This window comes from Pteropus medius, unplaced genomic scaffold (genome assembly GCF_902729225.1).
Source record: "Pteropus medius unplaced genomic scaffold, Ma_sr-lr_union100, whole genome shotgun sequence".
NCBI classification, from domain to species: Eukaryota; Metazoa; Chordata; class Mammalia; order Chiroptera; family Pteropodidae; genus Pteropus; species Pteropus medius.
In genome coordinates this window covers 21,118,026-21,140,145 of record NW_024346667.1, presented here as the reverse complement: position 1 = coordinate 21,140,145, position 22,120 = coordinate 21,118,026, and the positions used below count along the sequence as shown (strand labels likewise).

The window sequence follows — 22,120 nt, the reverse complement described above, 5'->3', positions numbered from 1 at the left end:
ATGGGGCTGTGGTAACTTGGACTTCTGCTGAATGAGAAGGAAGTCTCTGGAAGGCTTTGAGGAAGTACTGCTGTGATGTCACATAGATTTCAACAAGATTGTTTTGTCTGCTTCATGAAGATGGCAGTGATGAAAGAAGGGACCACCAAAGAGGCTGGTAACATCACAAGATAATAGAAGGTGCCTTGGATTAGGATTTTCATAATGGAATTCTTCAGAAGTGCTGAAATTCTAAATATACTTTGAAGATATATTTGTGTCATCAAATAAGGCTAAGTGCAGTCATTTAAATTTAAGTTACTAAAAATGAAATAAAACTAAAAATTTTGTTCCTCAATTATGCTAGCCACATTTCAAAGGCTCAGTAGCCTCAAGAGCTTGTGGTACCATCTAGGACAGCACATATATAGCTCCTTTCCATCAGCATAGAAACTTTTTTTAGACAGAGCGCTTGAACTGACAGGACTTGCTGACAAATTCGAAGTAGGATATGAGAGAAAGACAGTAGTCAAAGATGATTTGGCCTGAACTAGAAAAATTGAGTACACTGATAGAAAACCATGAGAAAAGCATGTTTGGAGAAGATACCAGGGGCACATTTTAGAAAATGTTAATTTGAGATTCTTATTGGGCATCAAATGGAAATCTCAAAAAAGCAATCAGATGTGAGTCCAGACTGAAGGGAGAAGCAGTCTGGAGAGCCAAAGAAAGTTTTATTATATGCCAGCTACTCTTCGGAACCATTGTATAACTCTTCCAATTTTTACAGCAACCTTACGAGCTGGATACGATTATCTCCATTTTATAAAGAAATAAAGCACAAAGAAAGATATGATTTATTGATAAGTTGGAAGGATATAAATCTGAGCTGTGAGAATCCGTCTCCTCCCCTACCCAGAGGAAGCCTGTCTGCATAATAAAGCCAAACAAAACCAAAAAGTAATCTTTCTGAGCTTTGACCAAAGATGTGATAGTAACACTCTCAAATTCATCTGTCGACCATGCTTTTTAGCAGTGCGATGGAATTGATATTTTCTCAGAAAATATTTCTTGATTTAGAATCATTTGCCAGTTGGAGAGACTGAAAATTTTCAAAATCAACAAATTCTGGTTCCTTTTGTTAAACAATCCTGCTCTCGATGTTGTTGCTTTCCTTTCATGTTTTACAGCAGACAGGAAGAAGAAAACAAGTGGCACCTTCAACATACTGCTTGGAAATCTCCTTAGCTACATCTTACAGTCCATTAGACACATTTTCTACATTTCAAGTTACTGCATGTGATAGTGTTACTAAACATTCTGCCACTACATGTCAAGGATTCCCCTTTCTGCCAGTTTCCAATAACATTTATTTACTTCTTTTTCAGCGCTCACTGGTAACATCCTCAAAGTCCAGATTTCTACTGTCTCTTCAAAACAATTTAGTCTTTCTCTAACAAGCTCTGGAAAATCATGTTATCCTCTACCTTCTGCCTAGATACAAAGCCATTCCCACATTTTAGGTCGTATTTGTGGCAACGATCTACTTCCAGGTACCAAAATATGTATCAGTTATCTAGTGCTGTGTAACAAGTCACCATTTAATAGAACAAATGTTTCTTATTTTACAGTTTAGACAGATCAGAATCTGAGCAAATATTAGCTAGATTTCTCTGACTCAGGTCCCTCAAAGAGCTATCAGTAAGGTGTTGGACAGGGCTGTTGTCATTTCTAGGATCAGCTTAGGAAAGAACCATACCAAAGCTCACTCACATGGCTTGAAAGAAAGAAAGTAGTTGATGTGGCCAAAATTCCTTAAAAACTTCCAAATGACAAACCTCCTTGCAAACACACTAATGGCATATTCTAAAGAGAGAGTCTCAATCTGTGGGCTACTTTAGTGGGATGTTCCTGATCTGCTTAGGTTTGCTTGTAGTAAACAAAGCTTGAATCTGTGGATGTATGGGGCATACCTCTGGGGAAAAAATGTCACATAAGCTATGAAACCATAAGAGTATAAAATGGAAACACTCACCGTAGAATTAAAACAATTATGGTTTTAAGTAAGCATATATTGCTTAGAGACCTCACATGCTAATCTATGCCAGAGAGTACACTGACGTGCCGAAAAGAAGGATCTGGGAACCAGCGTTGATGGTTTTAGAACTCTTTCTCTTCTTTTGCTTCTCATGGTTATTTGTATTCTTGAAATAAATAATAAGGCTTGATAGTAAGCTCTCTAATGTTTTAAAATGGTGATTTGATAATCGACTCTAGTTTATCTTAGAAGCAATCCAAAAAGAAATAAAATAGGCATGATGATATAGTGAAATAAAATGCCAGTGATGAGATAATTAGAGGTGTTCCTGGAATAAAGATTTTCAAGCTGTTTCTCAATCATTTCATTTAACTTTTTCAATGTGTTTGAGTGTGAGTGTGTGCATGTATCTTTAAAAAATGTAAAAAAGCATCTAAATATATAAAACTTAGAAATTTCTGATTTTTAAATTTGAAGAAAATAAAAAACTAGGGGTAAAACGGAGCTTTGTACACAAAGGCAATCCTTTCTTATTCTACCAACTTTTTCTTTTTCTTTTTTTTTTTAACGCCTACAGCACCTGGTCTTCCTAGGTGGTCTCCCATCCAAGTACTAACCAGGACCGACCCTGCTTAGCTCCCGAGATCTGACGGGATCGGGCGCGTTCAGGGTAGCATGACCATAGACTACCAACTTTTTAAAAGACAATTTCCAAAATAGAAAATTGAGAGAGGGGGAGAAAATAGCAAACAACCAATAACTAAAATAGAAAAAAAAAAGGAAAAAAAAATGGTCAAACACAAATTTATGGAACATATTACTATTTTTACCTATGAGATATTAAAGACTTTTAGTCTATGGTCATGCTGCCCTGAATAAGCCCAATCCCGTCTGATCTCAGAAGCTAAGCAGGATCAGGCCTGGTTAGAACTTGGATGGGAGACCACCTAGGAAGACCAGGTGCTGTAGGTGTAAAAAAAAAAAGAAAAGAAATATTAAAGACTTTTAAAAACAGATAATGTCCAGTATTTTCAGGGAAAATGGTTGTGGTTACTGTATTGCCGGGATAAAACTTTATACCTAGTTGGCACATTTACATTATGTGTCATGACTTTTTCAAGTGCTTCTGCATCTTTACCAGGTATTTTCACTTGTATAAATTTAAAGTAATATCCTGAAAAAGAGAGAGATTTATGTAGATAATATTAACAATACATAACACAAAATGTAACTGTCCAAAAAAAGGAAAAGACTTTCATAAAGTATGACATATTCATGAAGTCCATATGATCTAATAATGTAAAATGATAATATAAAATTATAATAATAATTATTATTTACTAATGATAGCTAAAAAGTCCTACTTTTTAGTATCCCTTATTTCTTGCTTTCAAGTTCAATGTCATGGTTTTAGCAGACAAAGAAATAGATCTATTTGCTGTATTTGTATTTAAAAATCAGGGATTCGTTTTGGGAACATATTGAGACACTGCAACAATGGTTTCCTGGCAATGAAGATATGGTATTCTATGAACACAGTTATTTATCTCTCATTATACTAAGAACTATGTTTGGAGCTGTGGTACAAGACTGAATAAATGAGTGCTTCTAGGAAGAAAGAGAAGTTAATCACTTACCTTCTAAGTTATTCTCTCCGAGTTTATTGCTCCCAGACAGGCTGCAGAACAAAAGTCCGCATTTCTTTGGCCTCCAATGAAAGATAGCCAGCCTCCTACCCGCTAAAAGTCTTTCTTGCAAAACACTCAAGAAAAATTAAACAAGCTAACAAGCCAAGCTAAGAAATATAAACAAGAGGAAATTATTCCTGGCTATATTTTTTATTCAGTTCTGATATGTTAAATCATATTGTAACAAAAGTCTATTTATCATATGCTGTTCTAAAAAATTACTCATAGAGTGAGGAACATATTTCTTTCATATTCCTTCTATACCAGTTTTAGGCAAGGACAGCTTAATTCTCATTTCAGAAAAATAAGCTGCAAAATCGAGAAAACCAAAGATACTTGGTCCTGCTCTCAGGGAGCTTAAATCTGGCCAGTTCACAGAAAGCGATAATGTGTGGCAAAGTTACCTCTTTGCATGGAGGTTGGCTAAATGACTTTGAAATAACTCTTCTTCTTTATGCTTTTAGGAGCCTATGACTTGATGATTCTTGACCCTTATTTTATCTCATTCCCTGTTCCTTTCCTTTTGGAAATGCTTGCAGAATCAGGGTCTAAAGCGGTCCTCGTTGACAATATCTTTTAAACTATAACAAAGCCATGAAAAAAACGAATGAGTACTTAGCATTTCTTCTACTAACTGATATTTCTTCTTTGATATGCATTACTTTTAGTTTTAAGTATGTATGTCATTTTAAGTATGGCCCAGTTTCATGTAATTATATTAGGGTGAATTAGCCTGTGGCTAGAACAAAGAGGAGCTCCTTAAAACAATCACACTGAATTTAATTTTGAACTCAAGTGCCAGAATATTGTATACTGGAAGTTTCATACGTACAATTAATATTCTGCTCAGTGACATTAGCAATGTATTATTTAATTCAACATGAAGCACACTCGGGTAATCAGGCATTGGTATTTTAAATGACTTGTTTATTATGTTTTTTCACTTGCATTTTAAGTATTAATCATCAGGGTTTAAAAAATAAACATAGAACACTGAAGAGGGCAACTCATTTGGTGAAGCTACTTCAAAAGTGGAAAAGCGAGGAAGAATTAGGTCATTCGGCATTCTGCCTGTAATTGCATTTCTCACTACTGCCTTAATTAGAGCTGTTGAATCATTTCAGTTTCTGCACATTTCTTCTCCAACATGATGAGTTTTATTACTATGGGCAAAGTCATTATCACCTTCTTTAACTTTACTTTAAATTTATTGATTAATTACATCAATTTGCAAAGGCAAAAATGTAACTTCAAGGTATGTAGTTTCATATTTCAATTTTCAGAAGCATGCTCTTAGAATATAGGGAGCTAGTTCAAATAGTTTTTATCTGAAGTGAGTGAAGTTATATGTCATCGTTTATTTTAAATAATACTTATTGAAAGAAATGTTTACTGAAAGTCTGTTAATGACTAAGAAATAATGAATGGAGATATTTACTTACTTGTATTTTTTCTCTCTATATGTGACACATAACACAAAAGAACTAACTTAGCATTTATACTGCATTTATTATATGCAAATATTCACAGGTTTGTGTAATGTTCTCAAAATTAAGGAAAATGAAAGTATTTGAAAGGTTTCCACAAGAGCAGCCTGTCAGTAAAACTCCCATAATCAACATTCTGCTTTAAGGGCCACATCAGCCCAGAAGAAAAAGTAATGAAAAGGGAGAAGAAATAAAAACAATAAAATGATTCAAATAATGTCCTTAGTTGCTTTGGGGTTATCAAATCATTTTAATATTCTCAATAATTTCTGCTTCTGCTTATCCCTTTCTAATCAGCCTATGTTTCCCAATGAGGCCAGCATATTTTAGTTTCTGCCACCTTAGGTGATGTGTGCCAGTTCTTGGACTTCATATAAATAGAGTCATAAATTATACAGAGAAGAGAAATTTTAAAATCCCAATTTTTCAAATGGTAATATTAACACCTCGAACTTATAATTATGCAAAAATCAACATAGATGTCCAGAAATATTTTGTCAAGAATAATCATCAGTAGGAAAAAAATGACTATTTTCTTTCTAATATTTAAGCCTCATCAATATGTAATAAAAATAATACAGCAGTCTCCACTTTTCCTCGGTTTTTCTCGGTTTTACCCATGGTCAACCACAGTCCAAAAATATTAATTGGAAAATTCCAGAAATAAACAATTCATAAGTTTTAAATGGTGTGCTTTTCTGAGTAGCATAATGAAATCTTGCACCATCCCAGGCAGTCATGGTTCATCCCACCTAGCATATGAGTCATTCCTTTGTCCAGCACTGTATATGAATAACCTGTCTGCTAGTCAGTTTTTACCTGTTTAGTTTATCAGATTAGTTATGAGAGAGAGAGTACACGCACACATTTGCCTAATTTTTATTACCATATATTATGTGTCCCATTTGATTATTAGTTATTATTGTTAATCTCTCATTGTACCTACTTTATAAATTAAATTTTATCACTGGTACATATTTATAGGAAAAACAGTGTATATAGGGTTTAGTACATACATAGAGTCTGCAATTTCAGACATCCACTGGAGATCTCGGAATATATACCCAGTAGATAAAGGGGGACTAACAGATTAGCATCTAAATTTCTTAAGCCTTTAATTCCATGGTGAGATATAACTAAAAGTTTTAAATAATCAGGCTTATCTAAATAATTGCAATTTCCTGTCTTATTGTGGATTAGTTTATTTGTCATTAGAGATCACCTATAAAACAAGGTCTGTCAATGTACTTCTAAATCATGGTAGACATAAGAAGTGGTGGTGTGTGTGCGTGTGTGTGTTTGTGTTTGAAAGTTGAGAATGAAATACTTAATAATTAACCTTATCTAAAAAAATGTAATATCTTTATTGTAATAAAAACTAGTTTTTTAAAAAAATTTTTATTAAACCCCTCTGTCAGAGTAGTAAGATATTGAGCCCTTTAATCACAGTGCTCTGTAGCAAGCAGTCTTTTGAGTCTTTTGTTAGTGGGTCCATAGTCCATATTTTCTTCCCTAGAACCATTCCTCCCTGTGGAACTCAATCTATTGAAGGAAATAAATGTATATCTATTATAACATACTGAGACATATGCTAGTGTGTGGGTTCCAACAAATTGCAATGGAGTCTGAAAGGAAAGAGCAAAGAGAATGTCCATGGAAGAATTAGTAGTTAACACAGAAGACAACATATGATCTAAACCTTGTTTGAAGATTAAAAGTGCATAGAGAGACTAGAAGGATTTTCTAAGCAGAGGAAATAACATGGAAAAATTATTAAACTATTATTAAAGAGCAAAACTATTTTTATAAGTTCATTGCAAGACATAATTTCAGAAATAGTGGGAAATGAAGCGGGTGTAGTTGGTATAGGTGAATCTGTGAGGGGTGTTATATTTTACTCCAAGCAAGAAAATTTGATCCTTTGAAGATTCATTTTAGGCAAGGTAGTAGTATCATTAGAATAACATTATTAAAGACTGAGAAAATTTTCTATTGCCGCCATACAAGTTACCACAAAATTAGTGACCTGGATCAAACAGATTTATTATTTTACAGTTCTTTAGGCCAGAAGTCCCACTTTGGTCTCAGCGAACTACATGCGTGAACATGACTGTGTTTCTTTTTTGGAAGATTTAGAAAGCCTTGCTCATTTAGTTAATGGCAGAACAGTGCCCCATGGCTATAAAACTAAAACACTCTTTCCTTGATGTTCGTCAGTGGAAGGTCATTCTCACCTTATAGAAGTCTCCCACATTCCTTTGCTTGGGTCATCTTAAAAGCTAAGAATATCCTTTCTCCATCTTCAAGGCCAGCTGGGTCCCACCAACACTTTGAATCTCCTCTCCTTCTTTTACCATATATCTCTGACCCAACCAGAAAAGGTTTTTGGATTTTATGGACTCAAGTAATTGTACTGGACTCAGCAGGACAGTCCATGGCAATCTCCCCATCTTAATAGTAAACTGATCAACAACCTTAATTACATCTGTAAACTTAATTCTCTTTTGCTATGTAATATAATATATTCACATATTCTAGAGATTAGGACATGGACACCTTCAAGAGGTCATATTCTTTCTACCAACAAATTAGATGCAAAATTCAAGATCTCCCTATCCCAAGATCCCCAAAGCTCTTCTCTTACTATAGCATCAACTGAAAGTCAAAAACAAACAAACAAACAAACAAATATTCCTGTCTAATTCTCATCTACTCAACAATCCCAATTTTATCATCTAAATCATTTAAATCAGGTACAGGTGAGGCCCTTGGTATAGTCTATCTTGGGGAGCAAATTCGTACTCTCTGTAAATCTATGAAATTAGAAAACAGTTTATCAGTTCCCAGAATACAATTGTGAGACAGGCATAATATAACATTTACATTCATTTCATTTCAAAGGGGAGAAAATGGAAGACAAAAGGGAGTCACCAGTCCCCAAAGGAAATCAAAATCACCTTAAAGAATGCCTAAATTGCCATGAATAGACTGTTAGTAAAAAGACGAACAGTAAAGAAGACGTGAATAGTCAACAATGTCAAATATAGCAGAGAAACCCAATAAAGACTGAAAAGTGTTAAACAGATTTTTATACATGTAAGTTGTTATGACATTGACTAAGGAATATTCACTTGTATGAATCACTCAGCAGCCAGATCATGCTGAAGAAAATGTCGGATTGTTCTTATCTCTTAAGAAAGAAGAGAAACATATGGAGGAAGGTATGGATAGAAGCATATGGATAGACTACTCTTTCAAGATGCACATCTGAGATTTGAAAGACATGGATTGGATAATAGTTAGAAGGTAAAACCAAGCAGGGAAAAAAATAAATTTTCATGAAGGTAATGACTAGTATGTTTAGAGCATAAAGGAAAAAATAATAAGAAACAGATAAATTGAATTTATTAAAGAGATAAAGATTTTTATTGATGCGTAAAACATATAGAGACAGAACAACAACAAAAAAATGTGATGTAAGACTTCTGCTTATGGCCAAGATTGAATAACAAGGACTAAACTTACCCTGCTTCCTGAAACAAATAACTTGCAAAATATACAGAATGACCATTTTTAAGACAAGGGAGATTATAACAGCAATATTTCCTGAAAGATGAGAAACAAACAAAGTAAGTTCCATGATTTGGATGAGCTTGTTTCCTTGAGAGAATTTTAGGTCACAGTGCAGGGAAAAAGAACCTAAACAGAACCTGAAGAACTCTCTGAATTCTGGAGATACATCTAGAGATTCCAGGAAGACCAAGATGGCTAGAATTCATAGGCAGCAGTACTGGAGAAAAAAACTTCACAGAAGGAAAACCCTAGAGATCTGCAGAGTCCCACTCGCATATTTAGCAAAGTACTGATCACTGCATACATGTGAAGAAACTATTCAAAGCTGGAGAAAGAAGCATCTAAAAAGCTTACATGCCCAGTAATAAGAAAAAACTGTGAATAATGCTTATTCAAACCAGCAACAGAGGAAAAACTCATAATTTATAGAGCATTGGGTATAGTACTCAGAAATTTCTTGCTTTACTAGTGAGAAATAATTAGCTTTAGGTTGATCATTGATCTACACCCACCTAACAAACCATAAAAACAAGAACTAAAATGATTAAATTATTTCTAAGGAACTCAACTGCATCCCAGAGCAAAGCTTAAGAATATTTATAGGAATGTAAAAATATTCAATATCTAAAAGGTGAAATTCTAAATGTCTGCCATCTAATCAAAGATTACCTGGAAGGCAAATAAGCAAAACATGAGCTGTAATAGGAAGAACAATGAGCTGAAACAGACCCATAACTGCCACAAATGCTAAAGTTAAAAATAAGGCATATTAAATAATTAATATAGCTACATTTCTTGTGTTTAAAAAAAGATAAGTAGAAGCATAGAATACAGGAAAAACATTCATATCAAACTTCTAGAGAAAACTACAACATCCAAAGTAAAAGAACATTGGACAGATGACATCAGTGAGATGTCAATGTAGCTTGACATAGATAAAGATAAAATACTTTTAAGATGAAAAATACTTTTAAATATGTGGATATACACAGGCAAGTATACACACATACATTTGCATGCCTGGCATTTCAGGTGGCTTAGAAGTATTCACACTTTGGTAGCAATGAGCACGCTTAGTGCCCGGATCTTGGTTTCTCATACCATTCTTCCATAAAAGAAATCAGGACTTCTTGAAGAAATCACTAATTCTTGGGCCAAGAAATGAACAATATGAGCGAAAAGTTAAAAAATACTTTTAAAAAAACAATATTTGGGAAATCTTGTGTAAAGAACACAAGAGCCAACAGGCAGATTCCCAAGATCAAAAGCAAGACAATTTGAACAACAAAATAAATAAAGTAGTATTGAATTATAGTACAAAGTAAATACCCATGTGTCCATATTAATATAAACAAATGATTGAATAAATGAGGAAGAAAAGAAAATTTTCTCATGCACAAGTATTCCAAATGATTTATATATGTACTCATGAAGATATTCAAGGAGGTGGAACAGAATTTCTCACTCTTTAAGTGTAAGCTGCATATAGTGATTTCTTTCCAAAGAGTACAATATGGAAGGCAGAGAGGAAGAGTAACCTTGCAGTGGAGAAACTGAAAAGCACGACCTTAGCCAGGTGATCAAAGTTAACATCAACACAGATAAATCATGTTGGTAATATATACACTTCATACGGTGTGATGAGATGGCACTTTAGCTTTCTTTTCTCTGTCAAAAAAAATTCATGACACCAGTTTAATCATGTGAAAAACATCACACAATTCCAAATTGTGTATCTGATCAGTACTCCAAATGTCAAGGTCATCAAAAACAAGAAAAATCTGAAAAACTGTCATAGAGAAGCCTAAGGAGGTACACTGAGTAAATATAATATGACATTCTGGATGAGATCCTGGAACAAAAAGAGAACATTATGTAAAATTAAAGAAATTAAAAAATATATATACTTTAGTTAATATTAATAGACAAATATTGGTTTATAAATTGTAACAAATGCACCATAACAATATAAGATATTACTAACAGGAGGAAATGAGTGTGGGAGTAGATGAAAACTCTCTGTACAATCACCACACTATTTTTGTAACTCTAAAACTTTTTAAATATGTCCTGAAGAAATAAAATCCAACAATTAGAAAACTCTTCGTATAGAATTAATGTCGAATTTGACATTGCAGTATAAATGGTCAGTGATCCTGAAGACATGGGGTAGAAACTTTCTAAAATGAAAACACAAAGAAAAAGAAGAATCCAAAAGTCAAGTGGTCTAAAATACATTTCATTAAATTAACTGAAGAAAAGGAAAAAGGGAGAGCTGGAGACAAGGAAAAAAATTTGAAGAAATAATAGCCTAATATTTAAAACTAAAAGCCTACAGATCCAAGTAGCTCAACAAACTCTAAGCGCAAAAAAAAAAAAAAACGAAGAAAACTACTATGACATCATAATCTAATCCTCAAAACCAATGATAAAAATACTATCATCTTAATAATAGCCAAGGGAAAAAGACACATTACATACAAGGGAACAAAGATAAGGATGACAGCAGATTTCTCAATGCAAGTGAGAAAATAGTGGAGGAACTTATTTAAAGTAGTAAAAGATAATTAGTGTAGTAATTTTCTATTGCTTCTGTGACAAATCACCACAAACGCAGTGACTTAAAGCAATGCGAACTTTTTTATCTTACAGTTCTGAAGATAAGAAGTCTGAAATCAGTTTAATTGGACTAAAGTCAAGATGTCTACAGGACTGTGTTCCTTCTGGAGGCTCCAGGGGAGAATTCATTCTTTTATCTTTTCTTACTTCTAGGCCACCTGCATTTCTCAACTCAGGGGCCCTTCCTCCATCTTCCTCCATCTCTTTGTCTGTTTCTGCCCTCACATCTCTCTTTCATCAGGACACTTGTAATTATATTAGGCTCATCCAGATAATTCAGGATAAATATCCCTGTTCCCAAATCCTTAATTATAACCACAAAGTCCCCTTTACCATGTAAGTCAAGATGTCCACAGGTTCCCAACATGGACATCTTTGAGAGGACATTATATAGCCTGTTATAGTCATCAAACTATAATTCTATACACAATACCAATATCTCTAAAAAACAAAGGCAAAAAAAGACTTTTCAGACCAAAAAAAGCTGTAAGAATTCATCTCAAGCAGACTCACACAACAAGAAATAGTATTGCAAGTCTTTTACATGGAAGAAAAATGATTCCTTATAGAATGTATAATTCCATTTACATAAAATTCTAACAAAAGCTTTTTGGGAAATATATGGCATTATATTGCAAAAATGACACATATTGATTATATTCACTGGTTAAGAATATCAATTTTATCAAATTTATTGTAATATATTCTGAGCTACTTTTTGCCTGAGCTCACAGAGTCCCAGACATGTCATAAATGACAAAGGGAAATATTAGTTCTTATTACGTTAGCATTCAAAAGGTAAAGATTGTTAGGATGCAAGTAAAGTAAATAAAATCAGGGAAATCCAAGAAAACAGCAAAAATTCCTTTTAAAAAACTAAGATATTAAGTAATAGGTTTAATATTTTAAATTGAAATATGCTTTTAAAATATAATTTTTATATTTTATTTATATGTGTTCTTTTCTTCAGCGATGGTATATATGGTTATAAAATGTCTAATTTTACTATTAAGCAGCCAGATGATCTTCAGAAAGTGACTTGAGTTTTCCTTACTCAGTAACTTTTACCACACATATGAAAGGATTCGATTATATGAATACTTCCAATCTTGAGTTTTTGTTTTTGTTTTCTTTGTTTTATAGTACACTGGTAATTGGCAGTTCGCTTCAAGAGGTTGTTGGTTCAATCATTTAAAAAATTTCATACTCAAAATCACTCAGGATTTACCTGAGTTAGGAAAATGTACTTTTTAAAACCCTTTTGATATTTAATATTTTCATCCAACAATATTATATGCATGTTCTGTATTAATTAATTTTGTAATGTTAAACCATTCTTTTTACTAAAACATAGTTGATATACAATACTAGTTTTGGGTATACAACATAGTTATTCAACATTAATATACCCAATGAAGTGATCACCATGCTAAGTATAATAACCATCTAACGTTGCACAAGGTTACAACAATATTATTGACTATATTTTCTATGCTGTATATTACATCATTACATCTCTGTGATTTATTTATTTTATGCCTGGAAAATTATACCTCTTACTTCCCTTCATCTTTTTTTCCCTGAAAAATAACACCCTCTAGGCCCATCACAGATGGCAAGATCTCATTCTTTTTTATGAGTGAGTAATATTCAAATCTTTATCGCCATTCATCTATCAGTAGACACTTAGGTTGCTTCCATATCTTGAGGATTGCTGCAATTTTTAAAATGCCATGCCATGGTCAGTGCTATTCATGCAGCCTATGTCTCTAAATCCATGAACACCTGGAATAATAGTAGAAAGAAAAGGACAATAGAATCATCTCCCTGGTATGATGAGCAACAGAAAAATTCTAATCCTTCAGCATGCTTCTATGGCATTCTCTGGCTTCCTTATCATACATGTAACAGCAATTAGAGTATGAGTTAGTAGACATATGGTAAGTCCCCCAAAATGTATTTTAAACTTATTATTTATTTAAGATTTTTGGACCAAAAAAAAAAAAAGGCGTATCACTCTAAATCGGTAATTATTGGCATATTTTTTGGATAAAAAGGTATATTATGTCCACATGTTCTTATAGCAACTGCTATATTAGCCAACAATAAGGATAAATAGACCTGATATAAAATAAAAGAAGCCAAGGGTGGTTTTAAAAAGGCTCATAGGAAATAATAGAATATTCGAATTTTGCGTAACATTTAACTGCAACCAATCACACTGCCAGATGACAGTATAATACATTTTGTATATGGTTAGAAAATATTCTGAATGTATAAATTATCTATGTTCTTCTCCTGTAACATATGTTTCTGAGGTTTTCTGAGGTAGGGATAAGAGATACATCCAAATGCTTCAAGGAAGCCAAGAATCTCAAGATATATTTCAAATATGCTCATTTTCAGAAAACTGAAAACATGTTCGCTCGGCATGTGTGCATGCAAACAGCTATTAAAGAAGAAAGTAATCAAAGGAAAAGTGATGACCCCATCCTATAAATTAGTCACACCTTTTTAATCTTCATTAAAAAAAGACGACAATTAAGAAGAAAAAAGTATGGTAAATAACTGGCAAGTTAACAGATGCTAGGCTAAATTCATTATTCTGTATTTTGCCCAACCTTGTTGAAGAGGGTATGTGGTGAGAAACAGGTCTTCGACAAAACCAGCAGGGGATTAATTAAACAGGGTGTTTTGTTCACAGCTTTCTTCATCAGTTATGTTCCCTTGAACTCTAATGGTAAACAGGGCAAAAGCCAAAAAATATGGTTTAAGACAAGCTCTCAAGCAAAGCTGTCACACAGTTATCCATCAGTATTTACTGACGCATGGCTGTGTCCCTGGCTCTGATGGATGTTCTTCGGTTCTTTTCTGTTTAGCAAGAGATCCCCTTTGGACCTTCCTATTTCTTCCCTTCTTATCTGTCTTCTCTCTAAATTACTTGCTCTGTAACTACCTCCTTGGAACTTGCCCACTCAAAGTGGCCTATTCCCAGGCTCATCAAAGAACAGGCAGTGCCAGTCCATCAATGAATAACCACCAAATTTACATGTGACTCCTTAGAAAAATCCCCAATGAGAGTCAACTGTGTGACCAATTTGAAAGTGAGACTTTCAGCCTCCTGCTTTGGTGCTGTCATTATCCATTATCTACAACTTTTCTGTCTTCTGTACTCAGATTCTATACCAAATATGGGAGTAAAGGGAGAGGAAGAATTTTTCCTCTTCCCTCTCCTGTTTCCCTTCCTCCTTCTTCTTCCTAAGCACTAGACATTGACGAAGCTTCAAAAATAATAAAATTATGAGTAGTGATCAGCACAATCCAAGCAATGAAGTTGTGTCGTTAGTACATTCCAAGCGATAGCTGTTTGTGGTTTTAAAGTCTTAAAGATACTGATTATCAAAGTTTATTTACCTCAGGAATTCTTTCTCGTCTGTTACCGAAGATCTAAACAGTTGTTGAAAACAAACAGAAAGGCCTTCGTAGGTACACAGACAATCGGTTTTCCTTCTGTTATACCAGAGCAGCTAGTCTCTGCTGCTGAGAACTTCCAAAGAGGAAAATGTTAGTGAGCTGAGGGGGTAGAATAGAGGTGGACTCAGCACATACTCACCACTTGCCATTATATTTTGGGAGAGGCCCGGCAGTACTTTCAGAAAATGCAGAGGGTCTCTTATTTTTTGAATCCAAAATCACTAAACAGAAAAACTAGTAAGAGTGAATGAAAGTTCTTTCTGTCTCAATTCCTAAGAAGAAATGTTCCTAGTAAAATCTTACATGGAAGAGAGAATTAAACAAAGGAATCAGAAGTTATTAGTGTTATGAATTGTTATGGGAGGTGGGAAATCTAAACATTATCTAAATATCTAAACATTATCATTTTATTTACAACACTTTTAAATAAAGGCATCGTTTAATGTCCCAGGCACTTATGGTGTTCTTCATTAATAAAAATCAAATTTTCTTTTATTAATGATAAGATAGATGAATTAAAGTTCTAGAAGAAAGTGGAAAAAATACATTGCTGGTATTTTCTGCTGTACTGTTTGAAAAAAGATCAAGACATAAAACACTCACAATAAGAAATTATCATCTTTCTTTAAAAAATATATTTTAATAAATTAGAATAACAGTTCATGAGTATTATCACATGTAAAACTCAAATATCTAAGTATAAAGTGAAGGATTAAATGAATTACCTAACATCCAGAATATTAAATAGTATTTAGTTATTTTAAATGAGTTTTTATACGGTATCACTGATAAAAGAAATACTCAAGATATGTGAAATGTGAAAAACAGGACATACAGGTGCATACACTTAATGAGCTCTATAAAATACATATTAATATGTCACATATCGACTGTAAGTTATATAAAGAGGAAAACATACATTAAAAACTAAAAAAGATTTATGCATGAACAAAAAAAATCTAAAAGTGAAATTCTCACTATACAAATAATGTACTGAATAATCCATTACAATTTACCTACAAATATGAAAAAAAAAGTCTACGTTCTTTGCATATATTATAATTTTTTTGGTCAGATAAAACTGATGAGTCTTGGATTTAGTAGTTGATCTATTAATATATAATAGCAGCCTTTATGATCAAATAAGCACATATAATTTTGAAGAGAAGAAATTTAAGAACCATGAACAATGATGTTCAAGAGCATTAATTTAATGGTTTAAATACTCAAATAGGCAAAATGTGTGTATTTATGTAAACCATGCAATAAGTAGCTTCATTAAAGAAAATGTTTTCTTTAGTTTTGAAGTGTCATTACCATGACTACAGGCTCCCTGGAGAATGAATTTAGTCTTTCTGTGAAAAGTGGTATTTATTTTTAAACAAGTACTTCAGTGACACCTTCATCCTTGCAAATGTGTAACTCAATGATTTATGCATGAGAAGGAAAAGATTGCAATCTCTCTAAGTCTACTTAGTCCAAATGAAACAGAAATTTGAAGTCTTTTACCCTTCATTCTGAGTGATAACAGGTTTTTACATGTATTATTCAGATAATTGCCTCAATTTTCTCATTCAATTTGTCTGAGAATTCCCCAGTTCTCCACAGTTTTTCTCCTTTTTGGCCTCTGGGCATAAGGAAAGAACTGAGATTATACAAACCCAACATTGTTGCAGATTTCTAAAATGAAGGGCAAACAGATGAATAAAGCCAAGAAAACTGCTAGGAGAGGCTCGTGGTTACTATGGAATTATAAGCAACTCTAGCAAAGCTTGTGTCAACATCGATTTTCAAATGACCAAGGAGTGTTCTGAGAGGTTTTGCCATGAGAGCAAGTAAATACGAAAATTCATTTGGAAAATCTGAAGCAAAGATGGCCTTTGGTGTGCTGGCAAATCACAATTCCCAGGGCATCCCAGTATCGGTATAGTAATTGTGTTTTAGGTTTGTCTTCTTTATTTCTTTCCATTTTTTGTTCCTAAGCATTAAACGGAATTACTTCCCTAGTGAAATTCTTAAATATTTTTTGAAATTAGCGAATCTGCTGCAATTTAGGTCAAACATTTCACATCTAGCTCTACTCTTATACCATACAATCGGCTGGGGAGAGATTTACCTACTGTTTTTTTTTTTTATTTTTTAATTCTACAGTCATATTTCTTTATGAGAAAATTAAGATTCCTGCTCTGACCCAGACTGACTGTTTAACTTAAACCTACTGTTTAAGTTAAAAAAAAAAAAATGCTTTTTCGAAACCTCAGGTTCTGCACCTAGAAAATGAGGAGAAGATAATAATATATGCCTCTAGAACAGGTCCTCTGTGAGAATTCCGTGGGTTTCCATGTCTAAAGCGACTGGTCTAGAGAAAGCACTTCAGTGTTATTCGGCCCCCATCCTCACCTGACCTCCTCTGGGTTATAATCCTAGAGACTGGCTCTTTGCCACTTTCCCACCATTTGTTTCCTTAAGGATTATGTAGAGGTAAGCGAATGGAATGGGGATACTTGGTGCACGGTAGAAAAGAGAGAGACAGAGACAGAGAAGGGAGAGAGAGGAGAAAATAGTAAACATGAAATGGAAGCTTTTATTCATTCCATCTCTATTGTTTTCTTTTTGTGTATGTGCTTTTTTATTTTTTCCTGATTGATTCTAACCCAGTTCCATTTCATTTCAACTTAATACCAAACTTGGAAAAAATTAAAAGTAACACAGACATATACACACACACACACACAAACATATACACACATGTAAAGGCAAAGCAAACTATTCAAGAGTGGAACTCCTTTGGGGGAAGAAGATAAAGTAGGAGGAAAAAGTAAACGGGTACCATTTTAAAACATTATCCAGTTGTTTTTTCGTTTCTTCATTCCAAAGTATATTAGGAGAAAATTTGGTCTTGGGCGCAAAGAAACTGAGTTATCCACCTCCCTCAAAATTCCTTGCAAAGGTCAGGGTTCTGCCTAGCTACCCACAGAAAACATCAGCCAAGTGCTCCATCTAGTTCTTAGCCATGTTGTGGTGGGAGGAACCTTCCTCTGAATTTTACTTATCAGAGAGGGAAAGCAATCAGTCTGAAAGAAGGGGTTTCTCTAAAGAAGATTCCTACATTCATCCTCATGTCAGTGTTTTCTGACTCTGTATTACAGCGGAGATCGTTGAATTGTAGAGGGGCCTTAGAAATTTCCCCTGTTTACAAATAGGGGTAAGTGAGGCTTGTCTGAGATCATTCATTCATTCGTTCACTCAATCAAAAAATATTAATCAAACTACTATTAAGTGCTTGTTAAGCAACAAAGATGTTACCTTGAGCAAAACAAACATAGTCTCTAACCTCATGGCTACAAAATTCTAAAAGGGGAGATAAACATTAACTAAAGATTTACAAGAATGCATGTAGCTGCAAACATTAGTAGGCAGGGTGAAAGAAAATAAACGGTCTATTAGTTTGAATTAAAGAAAAATCTGCAATAGTATGGAATATTAGTGAGAGCTTATCTGTGTTAGGAGAAAGTCTGATGAAATTTGATGATGTTAAACTAGGTAAGGAGAAAAAAAATCACATAAAATTGAGAGAAAGCTTTGTGAATGCAGAGGAGCAGAGTGTGGAGAATGACAGAAAGTGAATGAAGGCCACTGAGCCTGAAGGGCAGAGGGTAAGGAGGGTCAGAGAAGGCTGGGCCGATCAAGCTGGGGCTTGTTAGAAAAATCTACCCTTTGATCAACATATGCCAAAACCAAGGAAGACATCCTAAGATGACCACTTTCAAGTGAAATTCTCCATGGGGTAGAAGGCCAGGGTAAATGTACAATTCTTGCATTTATTATTTGTATGAAATAGAAAATTTCCTATTGTCTCAGAATTTCAAGTAAGTCCTAGGTTAAAAGCAATGAGCACAAGGTATCTGTGAATTATAAAGAAAGCAGCAGAGAATCAACAGCACCCATTCTAAGGCTACTGAAAGATTGCCCACCTTTCACATTAGAGATTTTCAGAACTCACTATTATCCTTAGACTTCTCTATTTTTCTCAGCCTCGTTTGCAGTTAAGCAAGGGCATAACCTCATTTGCCAATAAAGATGTAAAGAGAAATGATAGAAACCATCTATAAGTTTAATGATTAAAATTCCCCCCTTCCCAATTTCCCACCTGTGCTTCAGACCTACGGGCTACATATCAGGAGTTTCAATAATCCCATCCTCTGGTTGGATTAATTCTCTAGTGTGGCTCACAAAACTCAGAGAAACATTTTATTAACTAGATTATTGGTTTATTATAAAAGGATACAACTCAGGAACAACCAAATGGAAGAGATACCTAGGACAAGGTATAGGGAAGGGGCGCAGAGCTTCCATGCTCTGAGCTCACGATTCCCCCTTCATAAGTTCATCAACCCACAAGCTCTCTGAACTCTTCCTTTTGGGTTTTTATAGAGGCTTCATTACATAGGCACAATTGAGTAAATCATTGGCCACTGTTGATTTAACCTCCAGCCCCTCTCCCCTCCTAGGATGTTAGGGTGGGACTGGAAGTTCTAATCCTCAAATCACAAGGTCAGGCCTGCTGGAACCAGCCTCATTTTTGGATTAAGGGCTTTCTGAAAGTCATTTCATTAACATAACAAAAGACTCCTTGATGGCTCCCATTACTTAGGAAATTCCAATGAGTTTAAGAGCTAGGGGCCAGAAACAGGTAGATGAGAATCAGATATACATTTCTTAACATAAATCTCAATATTACAGGTACTTACATCTCCTCAAGCTTATTCTAAGGTCTAGGATGACTGGAGTAACCCAAGAAAACAGAAATGAGAGAGGCCACCAGTGGAGCCACACGTAACTCAGTCCACCAGTTTACAGAGAAATCCTAAATTGTGAGGAATAGGGTGATACTCTGCTTTTGTTTTTCTTTTCTGTTCTTATTCCAATTGATAGATATTTAAGAATCTCCTAAGTGTGTTTAGCATTATGTGCGATCTTAGAACAAAACAGTCCACAACTGGTTTAGAATTTGATGAGACAGGCAAGTAAACACAATTTAATTTAATCAAACTAGCACAAATACAGAAACATTTTCAAGGTGCTATGGAAACTCTCAAAAAAGGCACTTTTAAATTTTATTTGGTATTTTTAAGTAGTCATATTTACATAAGTATATATACTTTTCATGTATAAAGTTTAGACCTTTTGTCATAAATAAGTAAATAAATAAAACTGCATCTTACTAGATGTAGGTTGTTACATAGAGTCTCTTCTCTGCCTTCTCATTCTTTTTTTTTATCATAGATATAATTTACGATTCAAAATCCTGCTTTGGCATCTCCTCTTTCCAAATTCCTCTCTAAATCCCACACTCTGCACCCTTGACACTATCAGTCAGCGGCAATAGTTTTTACGTCCCTGTACTATCTGGATCAAGTGTTTGCTTCTGTTTGCTTCATGGTTTACTCTTATTATGACTTGACACTGTATCACCTGTACTATCACTGTATCCTCCAGAACAGAAACCCCCTGTGTGATTTATGTTTCTATGGAGCTGGTACGGAGTATATGCTCAGTAATTTTTTTACACAATTTTATTGAGAAAAATAATATAAATGGAGACATTTTAAAATGGAGTCAGAGCTGCCATCCTAGAGGAATTGCCTTGCAGTCTTGCTCCTTGACCCTTTGGAATGTTTGAACTGGGCAGAATAACCTCTGGACTGGGCCAAACCAGCATTGCCATACAAACAACCATTTGTAAAGCTAACAGGAAAGCAGACATCTTGACTATGAGGACTGAAAATTAAAGACATTCTTTAGAATTAGCACCATCATGTATAGCTAGGGAGTAATTTAGCATATTTGTACCTATAGAAATTCCTTCCCTTGCTTATTAGCACCAACAGAAATTCCTATTTTCTATTCATGTAATTATTTCCCTCCCTTTCTCATAAATACTCCTTGCCTCACCTCATAATTGGAACACCATATGGGTTTCTACTTAAACAGTGCTTCCCAGAATTGCTATTCTTTTTGATCTCAAATCACTTTGGCCTTTTATTTTTAGTTTAACATAATCCATGCCCTACCTAACTTATAGGATTGCATTAAAATCAAATATCATGTTATAATATGTTGTAATTCCTGCTCTGTTTTGACATGCCAAAGTAGATGCAACATTAAATAAATAAATGTAATATAATTAAATTTAGAATTACTCTATTTCCACTATTCAAGAAGCTATACTCCTCTCAATTATATAACATAATACATGCTTTCCTTTCAAAAGTTTATGAGTATCTATTCTCTATTTCAGGGCATAAAAATGAGCTGCCTTCAGTTTCTGCTGACTTCATCATATACAAATACTATAACAAATATTTTCATTAAACTCTTTTTTGAGTATAAATGGTAGTTCACAATATCTGGAATTGTGAAGGAAGAAAGAAAGAAAACTTTTGCAGATTGAGAAATACTAGGGAGAGGTGACAAGTGAAGACAGTGCACAGCCTTTGCAATGAATTATTTTCTATAAAGAACGTTAGTGGGATCGAGATGAGGAGGAGGCAAACTTGAAGAGTTCACTGAACTAAAGGAATATGAGATTTATTTGTATTGCTCTTATAACTTCTGTAATTTCGAAATTATCTCAAAATAAAAAGTGAAGATGTGATATTTCATAATGAAAAGATTCATCAGAAAGATGTAATTGTTCTACTAGCCTCAAAAGATAAAATCAGATATTGACAAAGCTAAAGGAAAAATAGACAAACCCAAAATCAGAGTATGAGATTTAAAGAAACGTCTCTCAGTAATGATTGAAAAAGTAGACAAAAAATCAGAAAGAACACAAACTAAAAGTGCAATTAACAAACAACATAAATTATGTATATATATATATATATATAATGCACTCAACTATTACAGAATACATATTATTTTCAAATTCATGGGAAACATTTTTTAAAATTGAGCAAAACTGAAAAATAAAGTAAATTTTAACTAATTACAAAGGTTTAAAATCATACAGAATAGGTAAATTATATGGGCTGAATTGTGTCCTCTTCAAAATTCATGTACAGAATATGACTGTATTTAGAGATAAGATCTTTAAAAAGGAGATTAAGGTTAAATGAGGCTGTTGGGCTGATCCCAAGCCCAACCTTTATAAGAAGACGGACTTTGGATACACAAAGATGTATCAGGGATACCCACGCACAGATGAAAGCCCATGTAGGGACACAGCAAGAAGATGGCCATCTGTAAGACACGGAGAG

The 22,120-nt window shown here is 34.0% G+C and overlaps 1 long non-coding RNA gene, 1 other non-coding gene and 1 pseudogene across 2 annotated transcripts in view; 2 read left to right on the top strand and 1 right to left on the bottom strand.

The window, feature by feature from the left end:
* LOC120613439 (uncharacterized) overlaps positions 1-21,665 on the top strand; it is a 182,419-nt gene extending 160,754 nt beyond the window's left edge. The window contains exon 3 of the long non-coding RNA XR_005655704.1: positions 21,160-21,665. This is a non-coding gene — a long non-coding RNA (uncharacterized LOC120613439). The remainder of the gene's footprint in view (positions 1-21,159) is intronic.
* Positions 2,586-2,704, bottom strand: LOC120613581 (5S ribosomal RNA). Its single transcript, XR_005655737.1, has one exon. It is a non-coding gene; the product is annotated as a 5S ribosomal RNA (ribosomal RNA).
* LOC120613617 (uncharacterized) lies at positions 2,871-2,989 on the top strand (annotated as a pseudogene).
* Positions 21,666-22,120: the final 455 nt, after the last annotated feature.